The sequence below is a fragment of the Sturnira hondurensis genome, unplaced genomic scaffold, assembly GCF_014824575.4.
Source record: "Sturnira hondurensis isolate 20B ecotype Veracruz unplaced genomic scaffold, ASM1482457v3 Scaffold0009664, whole genome shotgun sequence".
Classification (NCBI taxonomy): domain Eukaryota; kingdom Metazoa; phylum Chordata; class Mammalia; order Chiroptera; family Phyllostomidae; genus Sturnira; species Sturnira hondurensis.
Genome location: NW_028082295.1, coordinates 938,916 through 960,394, shown reverse-complemented (window position 1 = coordinate 960,394; position 21,479 = coordinate 938,916). Strand labels below are relative to the sequence as shown.

Here is a 21,479-nt window from a genome sequence, read left to right as displayed (position 1 = left end):
ATTAACTCACAACAACCCAAAACTTATGGGACATAGCAAAGGCAGTCCTCAGAGGGAAATTCATAGTGATAAAGCCTACCTAAACAAGATGGAAACATTTCAAATAAACAACCTAACCCTACACCTACAAGAATTGGAGAAACAACAACAAAGACAGCCCACAGGAAATAGAAGGAAGGAAATAACCAAGATCACAGCATAATTAAACAACATAGAAACTACAAGCACGATTCTAAAGATCACTAAATCGAACAGCTGCTTCTTTGAAAACATAAACAAAAGTGACAAGCCTTTAAGCAGGCTCATAAAGAAAAAAAGAGAGAAGACCCAAATAAACACCACCAGAAATGAAAGAGAAGAAAAAAACAACTGATACTCTAGCAGGAAACCTGCCTAGACAAGCCCATACAAGTCAGGACACATTGCATTTGCTGAGCCACTAAGATAAGGAAGGATGAGCAACTAAGTAACTAGGAAGTAAGAACAAAATAACATAGTATGAGCCTGTCAGCAGCCCTGCTTTCTTGCTTCTGTAAAACTTCTTCTGCCACATAGGCTTACTAAAATCGCTTCTACATGCCACACTACATAAACAAGCCCCTGCCTGAGCTCAGGGCCCAGAATTTGGAGACTGCCTCCTCTGGGTCTGCACACGTAAATAAAGTTACATTCTGTACACCTGAAAGAGGCTGAGTTGTTTTCTGTAACATTTTGGTTCCCTGACAAGGAACCACTCATGGGAGCAGGCATTTTTTTTGCCTCCAGTGAAGGCAGTGGGGGAGTGACTGATAGGGGGCCCGAGGGCTGAAGTGAACCATGCACCCCAGTGATTTTGGGTCCCGGACACCCTGGGCTTGGTGGAAGTCATTCTCCAGGCCACTCTTCAACCCAGGCAGGTGGGGTGCGGACTGGAACTATCCGGACCTGAGAAGGCACCAATTGGTAAGTGCACTGGGGACCAGAGCCCAAGACCAGGCCCACCTTTTGCGGTGGAAGGAGAGACTGATCACCTCTCAGGCAGGCAATTAGCCGTAAGTCCTCTGGAGGCCAATTGGCCACCTGGAAGGGGAAATGTATTCCCACTTGGTTAGGCAGTCCTACTCAGGCGGGACTGTATAAACTCTTGGATGTTTGTCTGTGTGTTTGTGTGTGAGTGACTGTGTTTGTGGCTCCACGGGTGAAAAACCTACGGAGCAAGAGTGGGCCCCAACCTGCTGTTCCTCGGTCTGTCATATGACATAACAGCTGGGAGTTTAACCCGGATTCTACGTGGGCAGCCTTAGCTACCACAGAAGCAAGTACCTCATGAGAGGAGAGGCCAGGCGGGCAAAACTGGAAACCCCATCCCTTTGTTTAGCCCTGGCTGGTGTAGCTCAGTGGATTGAGGGCAGGCCTGCGAACCAGACGATCGCGGTTTGATTCCCAGTCAGGGCACATGCCTGGGTTGCAGGCCAGTTCCCTGGAGGCCAACTCCCAGCAGGGGTCACAGGAAAGGCAACCATACATTGATGTTTCTCTCCCTCTCTCCTTCCCCTCTAAAGATAAATAAATAAATAAAATCCTAAAAATATATATATAGGCCTCATTTGAGGAGCCCATCTTCATCATCACCCCTCTGAGACTCAACGGTTTGATTGAACTAAGTAGTTGGGTTAGTGAAGGGCTGAGGCAGTCTGTGGGCTTCACTTTAGGACTGATTTTTTTCTTTTCTGTCTTGATAGCTTGGACAGAAAGGGCTCAGAAATCTAAAAGGAGGGAAATCCTAATGTATGCCCCTCAGCCCGAGTGAAGTATAGTGGGCCACAAGAGTCTTGGATAGATGTAGCATGCCCTGTACACCTCCTCCCAGATAAGCCATTCTTTACTGTAGACCCTGCCTTTGTCATTTAATAGTTATGATTTAACCGTGTTTCCAATTTCTTGCCTAATCTGTCACCTCCAGAATATGACCTGACCAGGAGGCCAATGGTCCAGTAATGCCAGCCTTTGCACACCACGCCTGCTTCTTCCTGGTGACAGCCAACTGACCAGGACCCTGTAAGGTCCTTCCCCTTGGAGGAAGGACTCCCTCCATGCTGCACTCCGCCTCCTCTTTCAGGGTACCCCTGACCCAAGGGTAGGTAGGACAACATCCATGTCCAGCTGGAAGTAGTGACAAGAAGATGAGACCTTTGTCCATTGTCCTTTATATGATTCCAGAAGGAGAAAGGAGTCTCAGAACCCCTCCCTAATAGTAAATCACAGGAGGAGAAAAATGATGAGGAAAGAAACCTCATTAATGCTCTGAATCCAGGGAAAAGAGGGACATGTATGTTCCTAGAAGAGGAATATTGCTACTATGTAAATCAGTCAGGGATCATAACAAAGAAAGTTAAAGAAATCAGAGAGAATGTAAACCACTGCACCAAAGAAACAGAAAGTTAGAATTAGAGAAATTAGGGACTAAATCCCCAGGCCTGGCTCCAGTAGATACTACCCTTCCTTGGGCCGCTAATCATACTTTTCTTAGGTTTAAGCTTTGGCCCCTGTATACTACGGACTATATATAGTCCAGAATCTAGAAGCTACAGTAACTCCCAGGACAACCACCAAGATCCTGTCCCTCCAGTGGCATCATTATCAGAAGATACCCCAAGATATATAGGCCAGCCCACTCACTTCCTGGTCAGGTCATTACCCTGACTTCTAAAAGGAAAGATTGTTTTATTTTTCAGAAATTTGAAAAAAACTTTATTCTGATCCTAAACAAAAAGAAATGGAAATGACAGTAAACTGTACAAGGTTTCACCCCTGAATATTGTGATGTGACTGTAGCAGTTTTGTATTTGAAACTCTGAGAAGCGTAGGATTAAGATAGCAGCAGAGTAACACAGAGGGAACCCAGGTGCCATGCACCTGGTAGAAAATCCAGGCAGATCTAGTGAAGAACAGCATAATCAACCAACAATTCCCCAACATTTATGAAAATAAGAGATTAGAGAGTGTGACAGAGGAATCAGACAGCTGCAGGTCGGTGAGGACTGCACAAGGCGAGTGAGAACAAAAGCAGCTGTGCCCGGGGGCCCCTCAGCAGTGGGCTGCACCCAGGGCGGGCATGCTCTGGCCGGTGTGGGAGTTCGGACGAGAAGCAGCGGGCGATCTGGGCCAACAGCATCAGTGGAAAATAGAGGCCACATCTGGGTCCAGTGCAGGGGAGCCTGTGGTGGAGGGAACTCTAGAAGCTGGGCACCTGGTGGGTCTGCAACAGACTCTGGGGGAGCCGTGGGCCTGCTACAGGGTCTGTGGGCCTGCTACAGGAACTGACTACCCACCTCCCCATCTAGGCAAGGCTGGGTAATACCGGGCAGAGACCTGTGGGCTTAAGTTTACGTAAAGGGTGGCAGGGGTGGAGGGCCCTGTTCAACTGCGGACTCTGTGGTTGCCAGACCACCAGCCCACCAGCCCGGGGTATTTGGAAAGGACACTCACTGCTGGTCTTTTTGGATTGGGCTGGGCTGAGAGGCAAGCTTTGTGGAGAAGTCTCTATTGGAAAGTGAACTGAGGTGTTTTGCGACAGCAACTTGCCTCAGGACCCAACCACCCAGCAGCCATCCAGGGGAGGGGCGGGAACACCTGAGTCCCAACACAGGACTGAGAAGGACAGTGCCAGATACTGCGGGACCCAGGCAGCCTGCCAGGGGTGCAGGTGCCCACATCCCAATCAAATAGCCTGGCTCGCGCACACCTGTGCGTCAGCACGCAACGGTGCACGCGGGAGGGTGCGGGCCTGCATACCAGCCCACAGAGAGGTCCTGTCACAACCAGAAAACCCAGTTTGGACAGTTTGAACCGACAAAAGAAGGTTTTTTTGTTCTGTTTTTTTTTTCTCTTTTTTTCCTCCACTTCTTTTCTAAGTAATCTTATATTTTTAAAACTGTATTGTTTCTCTATCTTTCAATACTTTGTTGCTCATTTTTTTTCTTTTTCTCCGGTTTTAGTTCTTCCTTTCTTCCCAAACTTTTCACTCACTTATTCCTCCTTTCCCCTGACATTTGTGTGTGTGTGGGGGGTGGGGGGTGGGGTGGGTGGGGGGGTGTTGGATTGTTTGTTTCTTTGTTAGTTAGTTTTCTTTTAGGTGCATTATTATTTTTTTGCATTATTCTTACTTCTATTTTTATTTTAATAATATCTTTGTATTCCTCCTCTTTCTGTACAGGTTTCTTAGTCCTGGCTGGTTATATTGTACAACCTGACAGGTTCCCACTGCTCTTTCCTCCACAGTGTATTGCTAATTTTCTATACTTCACGTGCTTTCCTTTGCTCTACTACCCAAGCTCTATAACCCCCATTTAGACAGATCACATAGAATCTATCACGTGAGTGTTGCTCTAATATTATTGTAAATAAGAGCTGTTCTATACAACGGGAAATACTTCATAACACATCTCTTGGACCATAGACCACCTTACAGGTTCCCGAATTCTATTACTCTATTTACTAACACGCTACACCCAGTTACTAACCTGTACTCTCACCTTACCTCAAAATCTGACCACCCGCAACCACACTGCTTTCTAGATACAACTCACAAGCACCCCCTTCCCAACAAGAGACTTAACTTATGTCCATCCTTTCCTAAAAGAGGCAAGCTGTGTCAAAGAGCATGGTTAACTCTATACATAGCCTAAAGATTGTCTATTTCTTCTCTGCCAACTGTGTCTGTAAATAACATAAAATAATCTTCTGCTATCATAAAACATTTTGCCCTCCCCCTCCAACTGATCGCACACGGACATTAAAGAAAGGAGTAGGTGGAAGGGGAGAACACCAAGATACCAACAGGAGACTGCACCACGGAATTTCACAGGTATCCTATGACATAAGATCACACCATAAACCCAGGGAACCAGAATAGATCAATTTAAGAAGCAGAGGACAACAAGAAGAGTATCACAAACAATGGGAAGACAAAGAAACAATCCCCAAATGAAAGAAAAGGAGGAGGCCTCAGAAAGAATATTAGATGAAATAGAGACAAGTCAACTATCAGATATTGAATTCAAAGCACGGGTTATCAGGAAATTCAAAGAGCTTACAACAAGCTACCAGAAATAACAGGGGAGCTACAAAGAACTGTCCACAAACTATATCAACATGAAAAAGGAAATAGAAACTATCAGCAAAGGCCAAGAGGAAATGAAGAATACAATTTCTGAACTGAAGAACACAGTAGAAGGTATGAAGAGTAGGATTGATGAGGCAGAAGACCACATACGGGAGCTAGAGGACAGGGTAGAAAGAATCTCCCATACGAAGCAAGTAATGGAAAAGAGAATCAGAAAGAATGAGAAGGGATTAAGGGAAATGCAAGACAATATGAAATGTAATCATACCCAAGTAATAGGAATACCAGAAGGAGAAGAAGAACAAGGGATAGAAAATCTACATGAAAGAGTAATAACAGAAAATTTCCTTATATGATGAGAGATAAAGTCACATGAATCCAGGAATCGCAGAGAGTCCCAATAAGGTGGAACCCAAAGAGGCCTACTGAAACACACATCATCATTAAAATGGCAAAACTCCAAGACAAAGAGAGAATCCTAAAGGCAGCAAGGGAGAGAAAGGGAGTAACATACAAGGGAGTCCCAATGAGGTTGGCTACTGACTTCTCAATGGAAACATTCCAAGCAAGGAAGGAATGGCAAGAAATATTCCAAATAATGAGAACCACAGGCCTACAACCAAAGCTACTTTACTCAGCAAGGCTCTCAATCAACATAGAAGGCCAAATAAAGAGCTTCCAAGACAAAAGAAGTCTAAAAGAATACGCCTCCACCAAACCAGCTCTACAAGAATTACTAAAAGGGCTGCCTTAAGGAAAGGAAGGAAAAGAGAGAGATGGAGAGGAACACAGGTACATAAATGGCAATGAATAAGTACCTTTCAATGGTAACCTTAAACGTAAATGGATTAAATGCACCAATTAAAAGACATAGAACACCTGACTGAATAAGAAAGCATGACTCACACATATGCTGCCTATGAGAGACCCAGGTCAGGTCAAAAGACCACCACAGACTTAAAGTGAAAGGATGGAAACAAATTTTCCAAGCAAATGGATAGCAAAAAAAGCCGGGGTAGCAATTCTCATATCAGACAAAATAGGCTTCAGAAAAAGGGCCATAAAGAGAGACCCAGAAGGTCACTTCATATTACTCAAGGGAAGAATCCACCAAGAAGACATTAACATCCTAAATATATATGCACCCAACATAGGAGAACACAAATATATAAAGAAAATCCCAGAGGACCTCAAGAAAGATATTGACAGTAACACAATTATAGTAGGGGATTTTAACACCCCACTATCGAAAATGGACAGATCATCCAAACAAAATATCAAGAAAGATATAGCAGCATTAAACGACACTCTAGATGAAATGGACCTAATTGATATATATAGAGCCCTTCATCCCAAAGGAGCTAAATACACATTCTTTTCAAATGCACATGGAACATTTTCCAAGATAGACCACACGATAGGACACAAAACGAGACTCAACAAATTTAGGAAAATAGAAATCATACCAAGCATTTTCTCTGATCACAAGGGACTGAAATTGGAAACTAATCCTACAGGAAAAAACCCAAAACACACAAAATCATGCAGACTGAATGGTATGCTATTAAACAATGAATGGGTCAAGACTGAAATTAGGGAAGAAATCAAAAAGTTTCTGGAAACAAATGAAAATGAACTCATAACAACCCAAAACTTATGGAACACAGTGAAGGCACTCCTGAGAGGGAAGTTCATAGCAATGCAAGCTTACCTAAAAGGATAGAAACATTTCAAACAAACAACCTAACCTGACACCTGTAAGAACTCAAGGAACAAAAACAAAGAAAGCCCAGAGTAAGTAGAAAGAAGGAAATAACCAAGATCAGAGCAGAATTAAATGACATAGAGACTAAAAGCACAATTCTAAGGATCAATGAATCCAAGAGTTGGTTTTTTGAAAAGATAGAATAGACAAGCCTTTAAGTAGGCTCATTAAGAAAAGAAGAGAGAGGAAAAAAATAAATACAATAAAAAAATGAAAGAGGAGAAATTACAACTGATACCACAGAAATAGAAGGGATTGTAAGGAATTACTATGCAGAACTGTATGCCAATAAATTTGAAAACCTAGGTGAAATGGACAAATTTCTAGAAAAATATAATCTTCCAAAACTCAATGAAAAAGAAGCAGAAAACCTGAACAGGCCAATAACAGCAGATGAAATTGAAGCAGTAATCAAAAAACTCCCATCACACAAAAGCTCTGGACCAGATGGTTTCACAGGAGAATTCTACAAAGCTTTTGAGGAAGAACTAACCCTGATTCTTCACAGACTATTCCAACAAATCCAAAAGCAGGGAATCCTCCCCAACTCTTTTTATGAAGCCAGCATCATCCTAATTCCAAAGCCAGATAGAGACACAACAAGGAAAGAAAACTACAGGCCAATATCGCTGATGAACATATACACTAAAATCTTCAATAAAATATTGGCAAGTTGCATCCAACAGTACATCAAAAAGATCATACACCACAACCAAGTTGGATTCAACCCAGTGGTGCAACGATGTTTCAATATTCTAAATCAGTAAATGTAATACATCACATAAACAAAAGCAAAGATAAAAACCATGTGATCATATCAATAGACACGGAAAAGCTTTTGATAAGGTACAATACCCATTTATGATAAAGGTACCCAGAAAAATGGGAATAAAGGGAGCATTCCTCAATACAATAATGGCCATATATGAAAGACCTAGCACCAACATCATACTCAATGGGCAAAAACTAAAAGCTTTTCCACTAAGATCAGGAACAAGACAAGGTTGCCCACTTTCACCACTTCTATTCAATATAGTATTGGAAGTTCTAGCCACAGTGATCAGACAAGAAAAGGAAATAAAAGGCATCCAAATCAGAAAGGAGGAAACAAAACTGTCATCTTTGCAGATGACATGAAAGTGTACATGGAAAATCCTATAGCCTCTACCAAAAAATGGCTTGAACTAATAAATGAATTTGGCAGAACAGCGGAATACAAAGTCAATATTCAGAATTCAAAGGCATTTTTATATATCAACAATGAAATAGCAGGAGCAGAAATCAAGAAAAAAAATCCCATTCGATATAGCAAAAACAAAAATAAAATATCTGGGAATAAACCTAATGAAGTAGGTAAAAGACCTGTATGCAGAAAACTACACAACACTGAAGAAAGAAATCAAGGAAGACACAAACAAATGGAAACATATACCATGTTCATGGATTGGAAGAATTAACATCATCAAAATGTCCATACTACCCAAAGCAATTAACAGATTCAATGCAATACCTATTAAAGTACCAATGGCATATTTCACAGACATAGAACAAACACTTCAAAACTTTATATGGAACCATAAAAGACCCCGAATAGCAGCTGCAATTTTGGAAAGAGGAAGAAAGTAGGATGGATCACAATACCTGATATCAAACTGTATTACAAGGCCATTGTAATCAAAACAACCTGGTACTGGCATAAAAACAGGCACATAGACCAATGGAAAAGAACAAAGATCCCAGAAATAAACCCAAATCTCTACCATCAATTAATATTCAACAAAGGGGCAGTAACATAAAATGGAGTAAAGATAGCTTCTTCAACAAATGGTGTTGGGAGAACTGGACAGCTATGTGCAAAAAAATGAAACCCTAGCACCAACTTACACCATACACCAAAATAAATTTGAGGTGGATAAAAGATTAAATAGAAGCTGTGACACCATTAAAGCCCTAGAGGAGAACATTGGCAGGAAAATCTCAGATATTCCACGCAGCAAGATTTTTACTGATATGTCCCCTAGAGCAAGGAACATAAAGGAAAGAATAAACAAATGGGATCTCATCAAAATTAAAAGCTTCTGCATGGCTAAAGAAAACAGTATCAAGATAAAAAGAGAAACAACAGCTTGGGAAAACATATTTGCCAGTGATACCTCAGACAAAGCTTTAATGTCCAAAATATACAAAGAACTCACTCGACTCCACTCAAAGAAGACGAGCAACCCAATTAAAAAAATGGGCAAAGGATTTGAACAGACATTTCTCCAAGGAGGACATACAGAGGATCTAGAGACACATGAAGAGATGCTCAATATCACTAGCTATCCCTGAGATGCAAATTAAAACCACAATGAGATACCACTTACACCAGTCAGAATGGCTATCATAAACAAAGAAACAAAGAACAAGTGCTGGAGAGGTTGTGGGGAAAAGGGGACCCTAGTTCACTGTTGGTGGGACTGTAGACTGGTACAACCACTATGGAAAGCAGTATGGAATTTTCTAAGAAAACTAAAAATGAATGTGCCTTTTCACCCAGCAATTCCACTGTTAGGGGTATATCCTAAGAACCCTGAAGCACCAATCTCAAAGAACCTATGCACCCCGATGTTCATAACAGGACAATTTATGATAGCCAAGAGTTGGAAGCAATCCAAATGCCCATCGGTAAATGACTGGATCAAAAAACTATGGTACATCTACCCAATAGAATTCTATGCTGCAGAAAGAAAGAAGGAGCTTGTACCTTTTGCAACATCATGGATGGAATTGGAAAGCATTATGCTGAGCGAAATAAGCCAGGCGGTGAAAGACAAATACCATATGATATCACTGTTAACAAGAATCTAAACAACAAACAAAACAAGCAAGGAAAATGTGTCCAAGGACACTGAAATACAGAATGGGCTGATAGGGTCCAGAGGGGAGGGGGGAGATAATCACAGGGAAAAAGGGAAGCACTCACATGAACAAGTATAAAGGACACATGGACAATAACTAAGGTGGGGGCAGAAATGGGAGGGAGGTGGGGAGTATGGGGAGGGGCAGGGATGGTAATATAAGACAGAAAACTGTACTTGAACAAGAATTAAATTAAAAAAAAAGATATATAGGCCAGCCTTGTACTGGTGCTACACCAGTTAACTGTACTGTCAAGCAACAAAAGGGGGGAGATGTAGCAGGAAACCCTCCTAGACAAGCCCAGACAAGTCAGAAGGACACGGTCCATTTGCTGAGCCACTAAAATAAGGAAGGGTGAACAACTAAGTAACTAGGAAGTAAGAAGAAGAGAACATTGTATGAGTCCATCAGCAGCCCTGCTTTCTTGCTTCTGTAAACCTGCTTCCTCCACATAGCCTTAGTAAAATTGCTTCCACATGCCACACTATATAAATAAGCCCCTTCCCAAGCTCGGAGCCCAGAATTTGGAGATTGCCTCCTCTGGGTCTGATTGCATAAATAAATTTTCACTCCATACACCCAGAGAGCGGCTGAGTTGTTTTCTGTAACAATCCCACAGAAATACAAAGGATTGTAAGAGATAACTATGAAGACATATATGCCAAGAAATTTGAAAACCTAGGTGAAATGGACAAATTTCTAGAAAAGTATAATCTTCAAAAACTGAGTTAAGAAGAAGCAGAAAGACTGAAAAGACCAATAATATCTGACAAAATCGAAGCAGTAATAAAAAACTCCTGATACACAAAAGCCCTAGACTGCAGTTTCACAGGAGTATTCTACAAAGCATTTAAGGAATAGATAACTCCCATCCTTCACAGATTATTCCAAAAAAATGCAAGAAGATGGAAGACTCACAAACTCTTTTTATGAAGCCAGTATCATCGTAATTTCAAAACCAGATAAAGACATAACAAAGAAAGAAAACTTCAGGCCAATGTCACTGATGAACATAGACAGTAAAATCCTCAACAAAATTTTGGCAAACTACATCCAGCAATACGTTCAAAAGATCATGTACCATGATCAAGTGGAATTCATCCCAGGGATGCATGGATAGTATAATATTCACAAATCAATAAATGTAATATGTCACATAAATAAAACAAAAGACAAAAGTCACCAGATCATATCAGTAGATGAGGAAAAAGCATTTGATAAGGTAGAGAACCCATTTATGATAAAAACGCTGAGCAAAGTGGTAATAGAGGGAGTATTCCTCAGCATAATAAAGGCCGCATACTAGAGTCCTACAACCAACATCATACTCAATGGATAAAAACTAAAAATTTTTCTACTAAGACCAGAAACAAGACAAGGTTGTCCACTTTCACCACTTCTATTCAACATAGTATTGGAAGTTTTAGCCACAGCAATCAGATAATAAAAGGAAATAAAAAGCATCCAAATTGGAAAGGAGAAAGCAAAACTGTCATTGTTTGCGGGTGACCTGATAGTGTACATAAGAAATCCTATACACTCCACCCAAGGTCTGCTCAACCTAATAAATGAATTTGGCAAAACAGTGAGATACAAAGTCAGAAATAAAAGGCATTTTTGTATACCAACAATGAAATATAAGAAGCAGAAATCAGGTAAAAAGATCTTATTTGATATAGCAACAAGAAAAATGAAATACTTGAAATAAACTTAACCAAGAGATAAAAGACCTTTACTCAGAAAACTATACAACACTGAAGAAAGAATTTATGGATGATACAAACAATGGAAATGCATACTGCATTCATGGGTCATACGAATTAACATCATCAAAACTTTTATACTACCCCAAGCACTTTATAGATCTAATGCCATACCTGTTATGGTACAATAGCATATTTCACAGATATAGAACAAACACTTTAAAAATTTATATGGAAACATAAACAACTGCAAATAGCTGCAGCAATTTTGAGAAAGAAGAGCAAAGTTGGAGTGATCACAATAGCTGGTATCGAACTGTTTTACAAGGCCACTGTAATCAAAACAGCCTGGTACTGGCATAAGAACAGACACATAGACCAATGAAACAGAACAGAGAACCCAGAAATAAACTCAGTTCTGTACAACAATTAATTTCTGCAAAGGGGGCAGCAGCATAAAATTTAGCAAAGGTAACCTCTTCAATAGATGGTGTTGGGAGATCTGGTGAGCTACACGCAAAAAAAAAAAAAAATGAAACCCAAGCACCATCTTACTCCATATACAAAAATAAATTCAAGGTGGATAAAGACTTAAATATAAGCCGGGACACCATTAAAGTCCTAGAGGAGAACACAGGCAGGAAAATCTCTGATATTTTATGCAGCAACATTTTTACTGACATGTCCCCTAGAGCAAGGGACATAAAGGAAAGAATAAACAAATGGGATCTCATCAAAATAAAAACGTTCTACACAGCTAAAGAAAACAGTATTAAAATAAAAAGAGAACCAACCATATGGAAAAACATATTTGCCAATGAAACTCAGACAAGGATTTAATCTCTAAAATATATAAAGAACTTACACAACTCCATGCTAAGAAAACAAGCAACCCAATTAAAAAATGGGCAAAGGACTTGAACAGACACTTCTCCAAGGAGGACATACAGTGGATCCAGAGACACAGGAAAAGACACTCAGTATCGCTGGCTATCGGGGAGATGAAAGTTAAAACCAAAATGATATACCACTTCACATCAGCTGGAATGGCCATCATAAACAAAGGAACAAACAAGTGTTGGAGAGTTTGTGGAGAAAAGGGGACCCTACTTCACTGTTGGTGTGATTTCAGACTGGTACAACATAATGGAAAACAGTATGGAATTTTCTAGGAAAACTAGAAATGGAACTGCTTTTTGACCCAGCAATTCCACTTTTAGGATTATATCCTAAGAACCCTGAAATACCAATCCAAAAGAACCTATGCACCCCAATGTTCATAGCAGCACAATTTACAATAGCCAAGTGCTGGAAGAAACCTAGGTGCCCATCAGTAAATGAATGGATCAAAAAACTATGGTACATTTACCCAACGGAATTCTATGCAGCAGAAAGAAAGAGGGAGCTCCTACCCTTTGCCACAGCATGTATGGAATTGGAAAGCATTATGCTGAGTGAAATAAGCCAGGCGGTGAAAGACAAATACCATATGATCTCACCTTTAATAGGAACCTAAACAACAAAACAAACAAACAAACAAGTGAAATATAACCAAAGACACTGAAATAAAGAATAGGCTGACAATGACTAGGAGGGAATTTCAGGGGAAAAGGGTAAGGGTTTACAGGAACAAATATAAAAGACACATGGACAAAAACTAGAGGGGGGCATGGAAATGGGAAGGAGGTGGAGAGGGCTGAGGGGGTGGGCTGGGATAGGAGTAAAAATAGAAAACTACTTGAACAACAATTTAAAAAGTAGGTGTCTTACTAAAATTATTACTCTGCTGTCTGTTCTGTCACAGTGGAGATATCATTGTCTTTGAAAATCTACTAATTATGACAGCAAGTCCAACAAATTTGAACAGTGAGTGCCGAATAAAATAGATTTACTACAACATACTCTGAAATATTCAGTAACTACTTAATTAGATGCAAGTATTTTTCTGTGTGTAATATTATTTGTGTGGCCTTAAACACTCACCCATTTCACCATTGTTGATTTTTGAATGTTCCCAGTGTGCCACACATTATGCTGGGAGAGACAAGGTCCCTGTGTTCAAGGAGTATACTGTGTGGCTGCCCTTCAGCTCTTTTATATGTTTTTTTTTGCTATAATTTAAAAGGATGCATAGGTTTTGAACAATAAATCTGTGTGAATGTTTCTTTATAGTACAGTTATAGCTCTTTGAATTAAGACACCAGAACTGTTAATAGCTATGACATCATGAGTTGAATTTTATTTTAGTTGGCCAAGACAGTATGCTAGCACTTTGATGCTGTCTTGTTGACAAGTGAACAGACATGTTTTAAAAGCCTGTTGTGTGCCTGTAATGGTGTAGCTCAGTGGATTGAGTGTGGGCCATGGTCCAAAGGGTCACCAGTTCAATTCCCAGTCAGGATACATGTCTGGGTTGCAGGCCAGTTCCTAGCAGAGAATGCACGAGAGGCAACCATACATTGATATTTCTCCCCCCGTCTCCTTCTCTTTCCCTCTAGAGATAAATAAACAAAATCTTTTTTAAAAAGTGTCAGGTTAAGAAACATCAACCCTGTTTTGTGACCAGCACTCTTGAAGGCTGAATAAGGTATGAAAAAGTACTAAAAACATAAAGAACAACAAAAAAACTATGGTCCCTTTACTTGAGTAGAGTACCATTTTATAGCTGGAGAACTCAGGTAGACATGAAAAAAATTGTTCTCTTCAATGCACATTGCAGGCTATCAGAAACTCTACCCAAGTTTTGTGGGTTTCCCCAGAAAACATTGCCTGTGTCCATTTCCTATTGCTGCTATAATAAATTAACACAAATGTAATGGCTTAAAGCAGCACAAACTTATTATCTTCCAGTTCTACATGTCACAAGTCCAAAAGATTTCTCACCAGGCTAAGAGCAAAGTGTTGGCAGAGCTGTGTTCTTTCTGGGAGACTTGAGAGAGAATCCACTCCTTGTCTTTCCTGTTTCTAGAGGCTGCCTTATTCTTTGTGGCTCTTGTTAGTTTTCAAAGATGTCAAAGGCTGGCTGAATCCTTTTCCATGCTACCTTCTCTGATTCCCTGCACCTGGGAAAGGTCCTTTGATTTTTAAGGACCTTTTTTATTATATTGGGGGTCAACTGGATGATTCAGCATCATCTCCCCATCTCAAGGTCCTTGTCCTTAATCACATCTGCAAAGTCCCTTTTGCCAGGAATTAGGATGTGGAAGTTTTGCAGCCATTATACTGCCTGCCACATTGTCCTTGAGCTAGCTCTGGAAGGGTCAAAAGGGTCCTTCTGCAGAAGACATTCATCTTTAGGATATTAGCTTGCGTTTGTGCTGAAAGGTATGTGGGCAGTGAGGAGTCAGAGGTGAGAATGTTGTGGAGCAAGAGACTCTGTCTGAGTGAGGCCCAGATAATAGACAACTTGTCAATACCAGGCTGAGGAATTTGGATTTCACCTAGAATATTGTAATAACCACTGAAGCATCTTTAGAGGAAAATTGACAGGATACATTTGCCTTGGGGTGGTAATTCTGGGAGTATTCTCTTTAAGTATACAGGAAAGACAAAAAGTATTGAGGAGAACTGGTGTAGTAACTCAGGGGAGGCAGATGGTACCAAAAGGGTTTGGCATGACAGGATCCCCCACTGTATCTCTAGGAGTTGCCACATGATATGTGCTCACTAAAGGTTGGTGGAATAAATGAATGACAATAATTCTGATGACATTTCTGGATCTGTTAAAAATCCCAAATGCATTTAATATACCTGGAAAAGCTAAATAGAATTTCTCGCCTTTTTCTTTGTTATTTTGATGAATGACTTTTCTAGTGTGGGAATCCCTCTAATTCATTACTGAGTGTGTTCTCCTGCAGAGATTCAAAATTGAGTGGAGTTCTTTCCCACACTTTTTTGTTTCTGATTGTTTATATCTTGAAGAGAATATTTCAGTTTATGATTTAATGTTTTTGTTTACTGAAAGACCAGTTCTGTTCCCAAGAAGAGGCCTGAAGGAATTAATTTCAGAGACACATGAATTTACTTTTTATTGTTTTAATATAAGCTTACTTATATTCCCCTTCTAATAATTTTTTAATTACTATGATAATGTATTTTCAGATGACTTCTTCTGAGCAGACGAAACTATGTTGCATTTGCTCTGTGGCAATATACAGATTCATGAAGAGTGGGACGAAGAAAAGTCTACCTAGAGCTGATGTTCTCAATTTGAGTGTACATATGGCTCATTTGAGAAGCTAGTTAAAATTAGATCTCTGGCCTCATCTGATTTATTAGAACTCTAAGGAGATGAACCCCAAGTATCCCCCTGGATTCTAATATTGATGATTTTAGGACCACACTCGAAAAATACTGGCTTTGATCATTAAGGGTTACCTTATTTCCTCCTTAATAGAAATGGTTTACCTTCTCATAAATTGTTTTGTAAAGGAAAGTCTGTACCTCTCATTTTCCTTGTTAGTTTGAACCTAAGATTTCTGATACAATTAGCCATTTACAGATGTAGCAACTCAAGGAGGGACAGACAATTAGGTGGACAGGAGTTGTGAAAATATATTTGTGGTATTAAATTATAGATAATATTTTCATTGCATATAACTATACAGCACTTGTAATACATGACCACAAGAGTGATACATATGGTTAACATATTAAGTCCTAACTCTTTCTTGCTTACCATAATTAATATAATTATACAGGAAGGTTAGTATCATTTGAAATTAAATAAGGGAGAAATTTGCTGGGATCAATAAAATGTGCAGAGGTCTAGATAAAATATTATATAGAACATTAACCTGTAGCAGTGATATGATTATTGCATGGTTTATATGTGAGAAAACACATTTTATTTAAAAAATAACCCATTGTGTAAGTTGTTTCTAGTGTGAAAATTATTTACTGATAACAGAGTCAGTAAGATTGCATTTGAATTCAGATGTCTGTTGTAGGAGCAAGAACTGGCAAAGAAGTACTCCTATAAAATAGCAGGCTTACACCATGGGAAGACTATCTTTTTATGTCTTTGATACCTCAGGCAGTCAGCATCTTTTTACTCACCTATTACAATTGCTGTACCAGATGAGTAATATGTGCCTTGACCCAGACCCGTGAAAACCAACCTTTTCCTGGGCTTGGTGGTGGTCAGGAAATTCAGGTTTCCTCTCTTGTTCTATAGAAAGGCTCCACCTGGGACCACTCTGTCATATTCTAGAGTGAGAGCATTCTGTAACAGAGAGGGGAACAGAATGTGGATTTTCTAGAAACTGGGACTTGGGTTATGAAGGAGGAAAATCGGGGTTTAAGGAGAAAGATGTCAATGATCGATGACCTTTACAAAGAGTGGTACAGACCCTGGAGTTATGATATTTAAATTGAAGGTACGTCATTTTTAGGCCAATACATTATTCATTACTTTACAGATACTCAACTACTGTCATATCAGGAGTGCAACAGCCTCCAAGGACTTCAGAATGGCCTTTGAGGAGCAAGTTCATTCGTGAAGTAGCCTGCAAACTGAAATCATTTTTCACCTCCTTCTTAAACACCTCTTCTTGCTGATGAATACTGCAACTCTTCTCAAGACATTTTACAGAATGTGAAGAACCAAGAACTTGAAAGGGTAGAATTTTATCTATAAAATACAAATGTTTATGACTCATTATTAACCTTTTTACTGAAAAAACCCTCAAGAGATGCCTAGAGGTAATTTGATGCACTGAATGGCTTAAAATTCAGCTATTGTATAGTTAATGAATTCTTGAGGGTGATATTTTTATTCAGTTTATCATTTGGCAATTTCAACAGGTGCTAATATATCTAATTTTAGTTTGAAATATAACTCAGCTATTTTTTAGATCCTAGTTATAGCTGATTTTGAAAGTATTGGTAATATTATTCACTCTGGGATTTTCAGTAATGCTAAAGAGTTATTTTATTGATGCATTATGGTTAACACTATATATAGCCTAAAATCTTCTATCTCTTCTCTACCAGCTGTGACTGTAAGTAAAATAAAATACTCTCCTGCTGTCATAAACCATTTTGCCTCCCTCTCCAACTGATCACAACTTTTTTTTAAAGTTGGTGGAAGCAGAGAACATCAAGACACCTGAAGGAGACTGCACCACTGAAGTTCACAGGTATTCTACCACAGAAGTTCACACCATAAAGCAAGGAAGTCAGAACAAATCAATTTAAGAAGCTGAGGCAAACAAGAAGAGTCTCACAAACAATGGGAAGTCAAAGAAACAATCCCCAAATAAAAGGAAAGGAGAAAGCCTCAAAAAGAATGTTAGATGACAGAGAGGCAAGTCAACTATCAGATATTGAATTCAAAGCACTGGTTATCAGGAAATTCAAAGAGCTCACAATGAGCTACCAGAAACTAGAGGAGAGCTACAATAAACTCACCGCAAACTATATCAACATGAAAAAAGAAATAGAAACTATCAGCAAAGGCCAAGAGGAAATGAAGAATACAATTTCTGAACTGAAGAACACAGTAGAAGGCATCAAAAGCAGAATCAATAAAGCAGAAGATCGGATCAACGAGTTGGAGGACAAAGTAGAAAAAATTCCCAGAAGAAGAAAGAAAAGGAAAAGAGGCTCAGAAAGAATGAAGAGGGATTAAGAGAAATGCAAGACAATATGAAAAGTAATAATATCTGAATAATAGGAATACCAGAAGGAGAAGAAGAAGAACAAAGGATAGAAAACCTATTTGAGAAAATAATGGCGGAAAACTTCTGAAATTTGATGAAATAAAAAAATCACCAAATCCAGGAACCACAGAGAGCCCCAATCAAGAGGAACATAAAGAGGCCCACTTCAAGACACATCATCATTAAAATGGCAAAATTCCAAGACAAAGACAGAATCTTCAAGGCAGAAAGAAAGAAAAAGGAAGTAACATACAAGGAAGCCCCAATAAGGTTAGCTACTGATTTTTCAATGGAAACACTCCAGGCAAAAAGAGAATGGCAAGAATATACTCCAAGTAACGAGAACCAAAGACCTACAACCAAGGCTACTTTACCCAGCAAGGTTCTCTATCAAAAGAGAAGGGCAAATAAAGAACTTCCAAGACAAAAGAAGTCTAAAAGAATATGCCTCCACCAAACCTTCTCTATAAGAAATACTAAAAGGGCTGCTTTAAGAAAGGAAAGAAAAGAGAGAGACGGAGAGGTACACAGGTACATATATGGCACAATGAATAAGTACCTTTCAATAATAACCTTATGCATAAATGGATTAAATACTCCAATCAAAAGACATAGAATAGCTGAATGGATAAGAAAGCATGACCCACACATATGCTGCCTACAGGAGACCTACCTCAGGACAAAAGACCATCACAGAATAAAAGTGAAGGGCTGGAAACAAATTTTCCAAGCAAACGGACAAGAAAAAAAGCCAGAGTAGCAATTCTCATATCAGACAAAATAGACTTCAAAAAAAAAAAAGCCATAAAGAGAGACCCAGAAGGTCACTGCATAATACTCAAGGAAAGAATCCACCAAGAAGACATTAACATCATAAATATATATGCACCCAACATAGGAGAACACAAATATATAAAGAAAATCTCAGAGAACTTCAAGAAAGATATTGACAGCAACACAATTATAGTAGGAGATTTTAACACCCCACTGTCAAAAAATAGACATATCTTCCAAACAAAATATCAACAAAGATATTGCGGCTTTGAACAACACCCTAGATGAAATGGACATAACTGATATATATAGAGCCCTTCATCCCAAAGAAGCTAAATACACATTTCTTTCAAATGCACATGGAACATTTTCAAAGATAGACCTCATGATAGGACACAAAACGAGCCTCAACAAGTTCAAGAACAATTGAAATCATACCAAACATTTTATGTGACCACAAGGGACTGAAACTGGAAACCAACCCCAAAGGAAAAAACCCCAAAAACCCAAAATCATGGAGATTGAATGGCATGCTATTAAACAATGAATGGGTCAAGAATGAAATTAGGGAAGAAATCAAAAAGTTTTTGGAAACAAATGAAAATGAACTCACAACAACCCAAAACTTGTGGGACACAGCAAAGGCAGTCCTGAAAGGGAAGTTCATAGAAATAAAAGCCTATCTAAAAAAGATAAAAACATTCCAAACAAACAGCCTAACCCTACGCCTTCAAGAACTCGAGAGACAACAACAAAGATAGCCCAGAGCAAGTAGAAGGAAGAAAATAACCAAGATCAGAGCAGAATTAAATGGCATAGAGACAAAAAGCACAATTTTGTTTACCTTTTCAAAAAACTAGCTCCTGGATTCATTGATCCAAAACCATGTGGCACCTTCTCATGGCTCACCAGCAAGAGTCTTTTCACCCCCTTTTTCCCCAGAAAGATCTCTCCTGCTTCCTAAGCCACGTGGCAAAAGGGAACACCCCAAAGCGGCATGATCCTGGCTCTCAGCAAAGCCACGTGGTGCCCTCCTGCATAGCTGCCACACCTAGGTTCAAATCCCAGGGCCAATCTTCCTCTGCAGCCCTATCTGACTCCTCCCATAATCAGCTACACCTGCCAGCATTTCCACATTTTCCCAGATTTTCTGGGCTGCCATAGTAAGTCCAGGCAGGCGTGGCCCTATGACATGGATCTGATCATCTCTTCACAAGGCCTTGCATGCCCTGTGAAGAATCATGAGTTATTGAGAAGAGAGTGTGGGAGCAGTGACACAGATTTCCATATTGGAGAAGAGAGGGTGGTCAGGAGGTTTTGTCATAGGCAGGGTAAGAAAAAGTGAAGTCTTTTAGAACAGGAGCAGTGACAATGAAATTAGAGAAAAATATTTCTGAAGTAGACGCAACGGGATTTGATCACCTGGACACAGGGAGTGAGGGAATCAGCAGAGATGAGCCCATGACTAATGTCTCATTCAAACCCATCAACCCCAAAATGTCATGCCCCAAACTTACCAACCTGAGAAGGAAAGGGTTAATACATTCCACTTGTCTCACTACTGCATTTTTTGTTGAATAACTATGAGTCTCTGTGGAGATGGCTTCTCTGAAATTCACACACCTAATAACAAGGTTTTAGATCAGGTAACCAAAGAGTTGGCCCCAACTTCCTCGAAAGCCTACACGAGGGGAGTGGTGCCTTGCCTGAAGTCCCTTGCCTGAGTCCTTGTGTCAGGGGTGCCATGCCATAGAGTACTAGAGCCTGCAGAAATCCCCAATAGTCAAGAGTCTTTATTAACTGGCAACTCAGTTTGGCCACCTGGTTCAATAATGGAATCTGGAAAGTCAACATGGGAGAAAATAAAGAAAAGGAAGCTGCTATTTGGTCTGTTAATGTAACAGACATTCGAACCTATCGAGAATTTTTGGTGAGTTTATTTGGACCAAACTGACAATTGTCAGGAAGCAAAATCTCAGTGAATTGAGAAATGCTCCTGAGAATGGCAGTTTAGCACCTTATTTTATATATTACAATCAAAGGAGGAGACATAAAGGGATTACCCGAAATCAATTTGTGATAGATTAGGGAGGTGGAAGAAAGCAAAGCAATTGGGGGATGGGGAACTCTGGGATTGGATAAGAAGTAAAATAAAATGCATATTTCTTCTTTTAGAATTAAAATAGAGCTTTTTTTAAATTAGAAAGATAATAGTACATATTAGCCCTTGCTAAAGGTATTCAATAAAGAAGTAGAGATATTTTTATTCCCAGGTAATTGTCACATGCAGTCTTTTTTTACTCTCTAAAATGCATATTTCTTTTATACAGGCGAGTACAGGATAGTTAACAGTCAACAATTAACATGATAGTAATAACAATGAGGGGATTCGTAGTCTCAGCTTGTGCCCAAGGGGTTTGGAAAAAGAAAAGTGACCTTGGCATTCCAAAGGTATGTTCATAGATGCAAAAAAAATAACAGACACAATGAGATACCACCTCACACTGGTCAGAATGGCCATCATAAGCAAATCAACAAACTAATGTAGGAGACGATGTGGAGAAAAGAGA

General features: G+C 39.6%; 1 long non-coding RNA gene across 1 annotated transcript; it reads left to right on the top strand.

Annotated features, from left to right (window-relative positions):
- The first annotated feature begins 1,585 nt into the window (after positions 1-1,585).
- LOC118994634 (uncharacterized) lies at positions 1,586-20,217 on the top strand. Its single transcript, XR_005068110.1, has 3 exons — positions 1,586-1,655; positions 14,798-14,801; positions 20,205-20,217. It is a non-coding gene; the product is annotated as an uncharacterized LOC118994634 (long non-coding RNA).
- Positions 20,218-21,479: the final 1,262 nt, after the last annotated feature.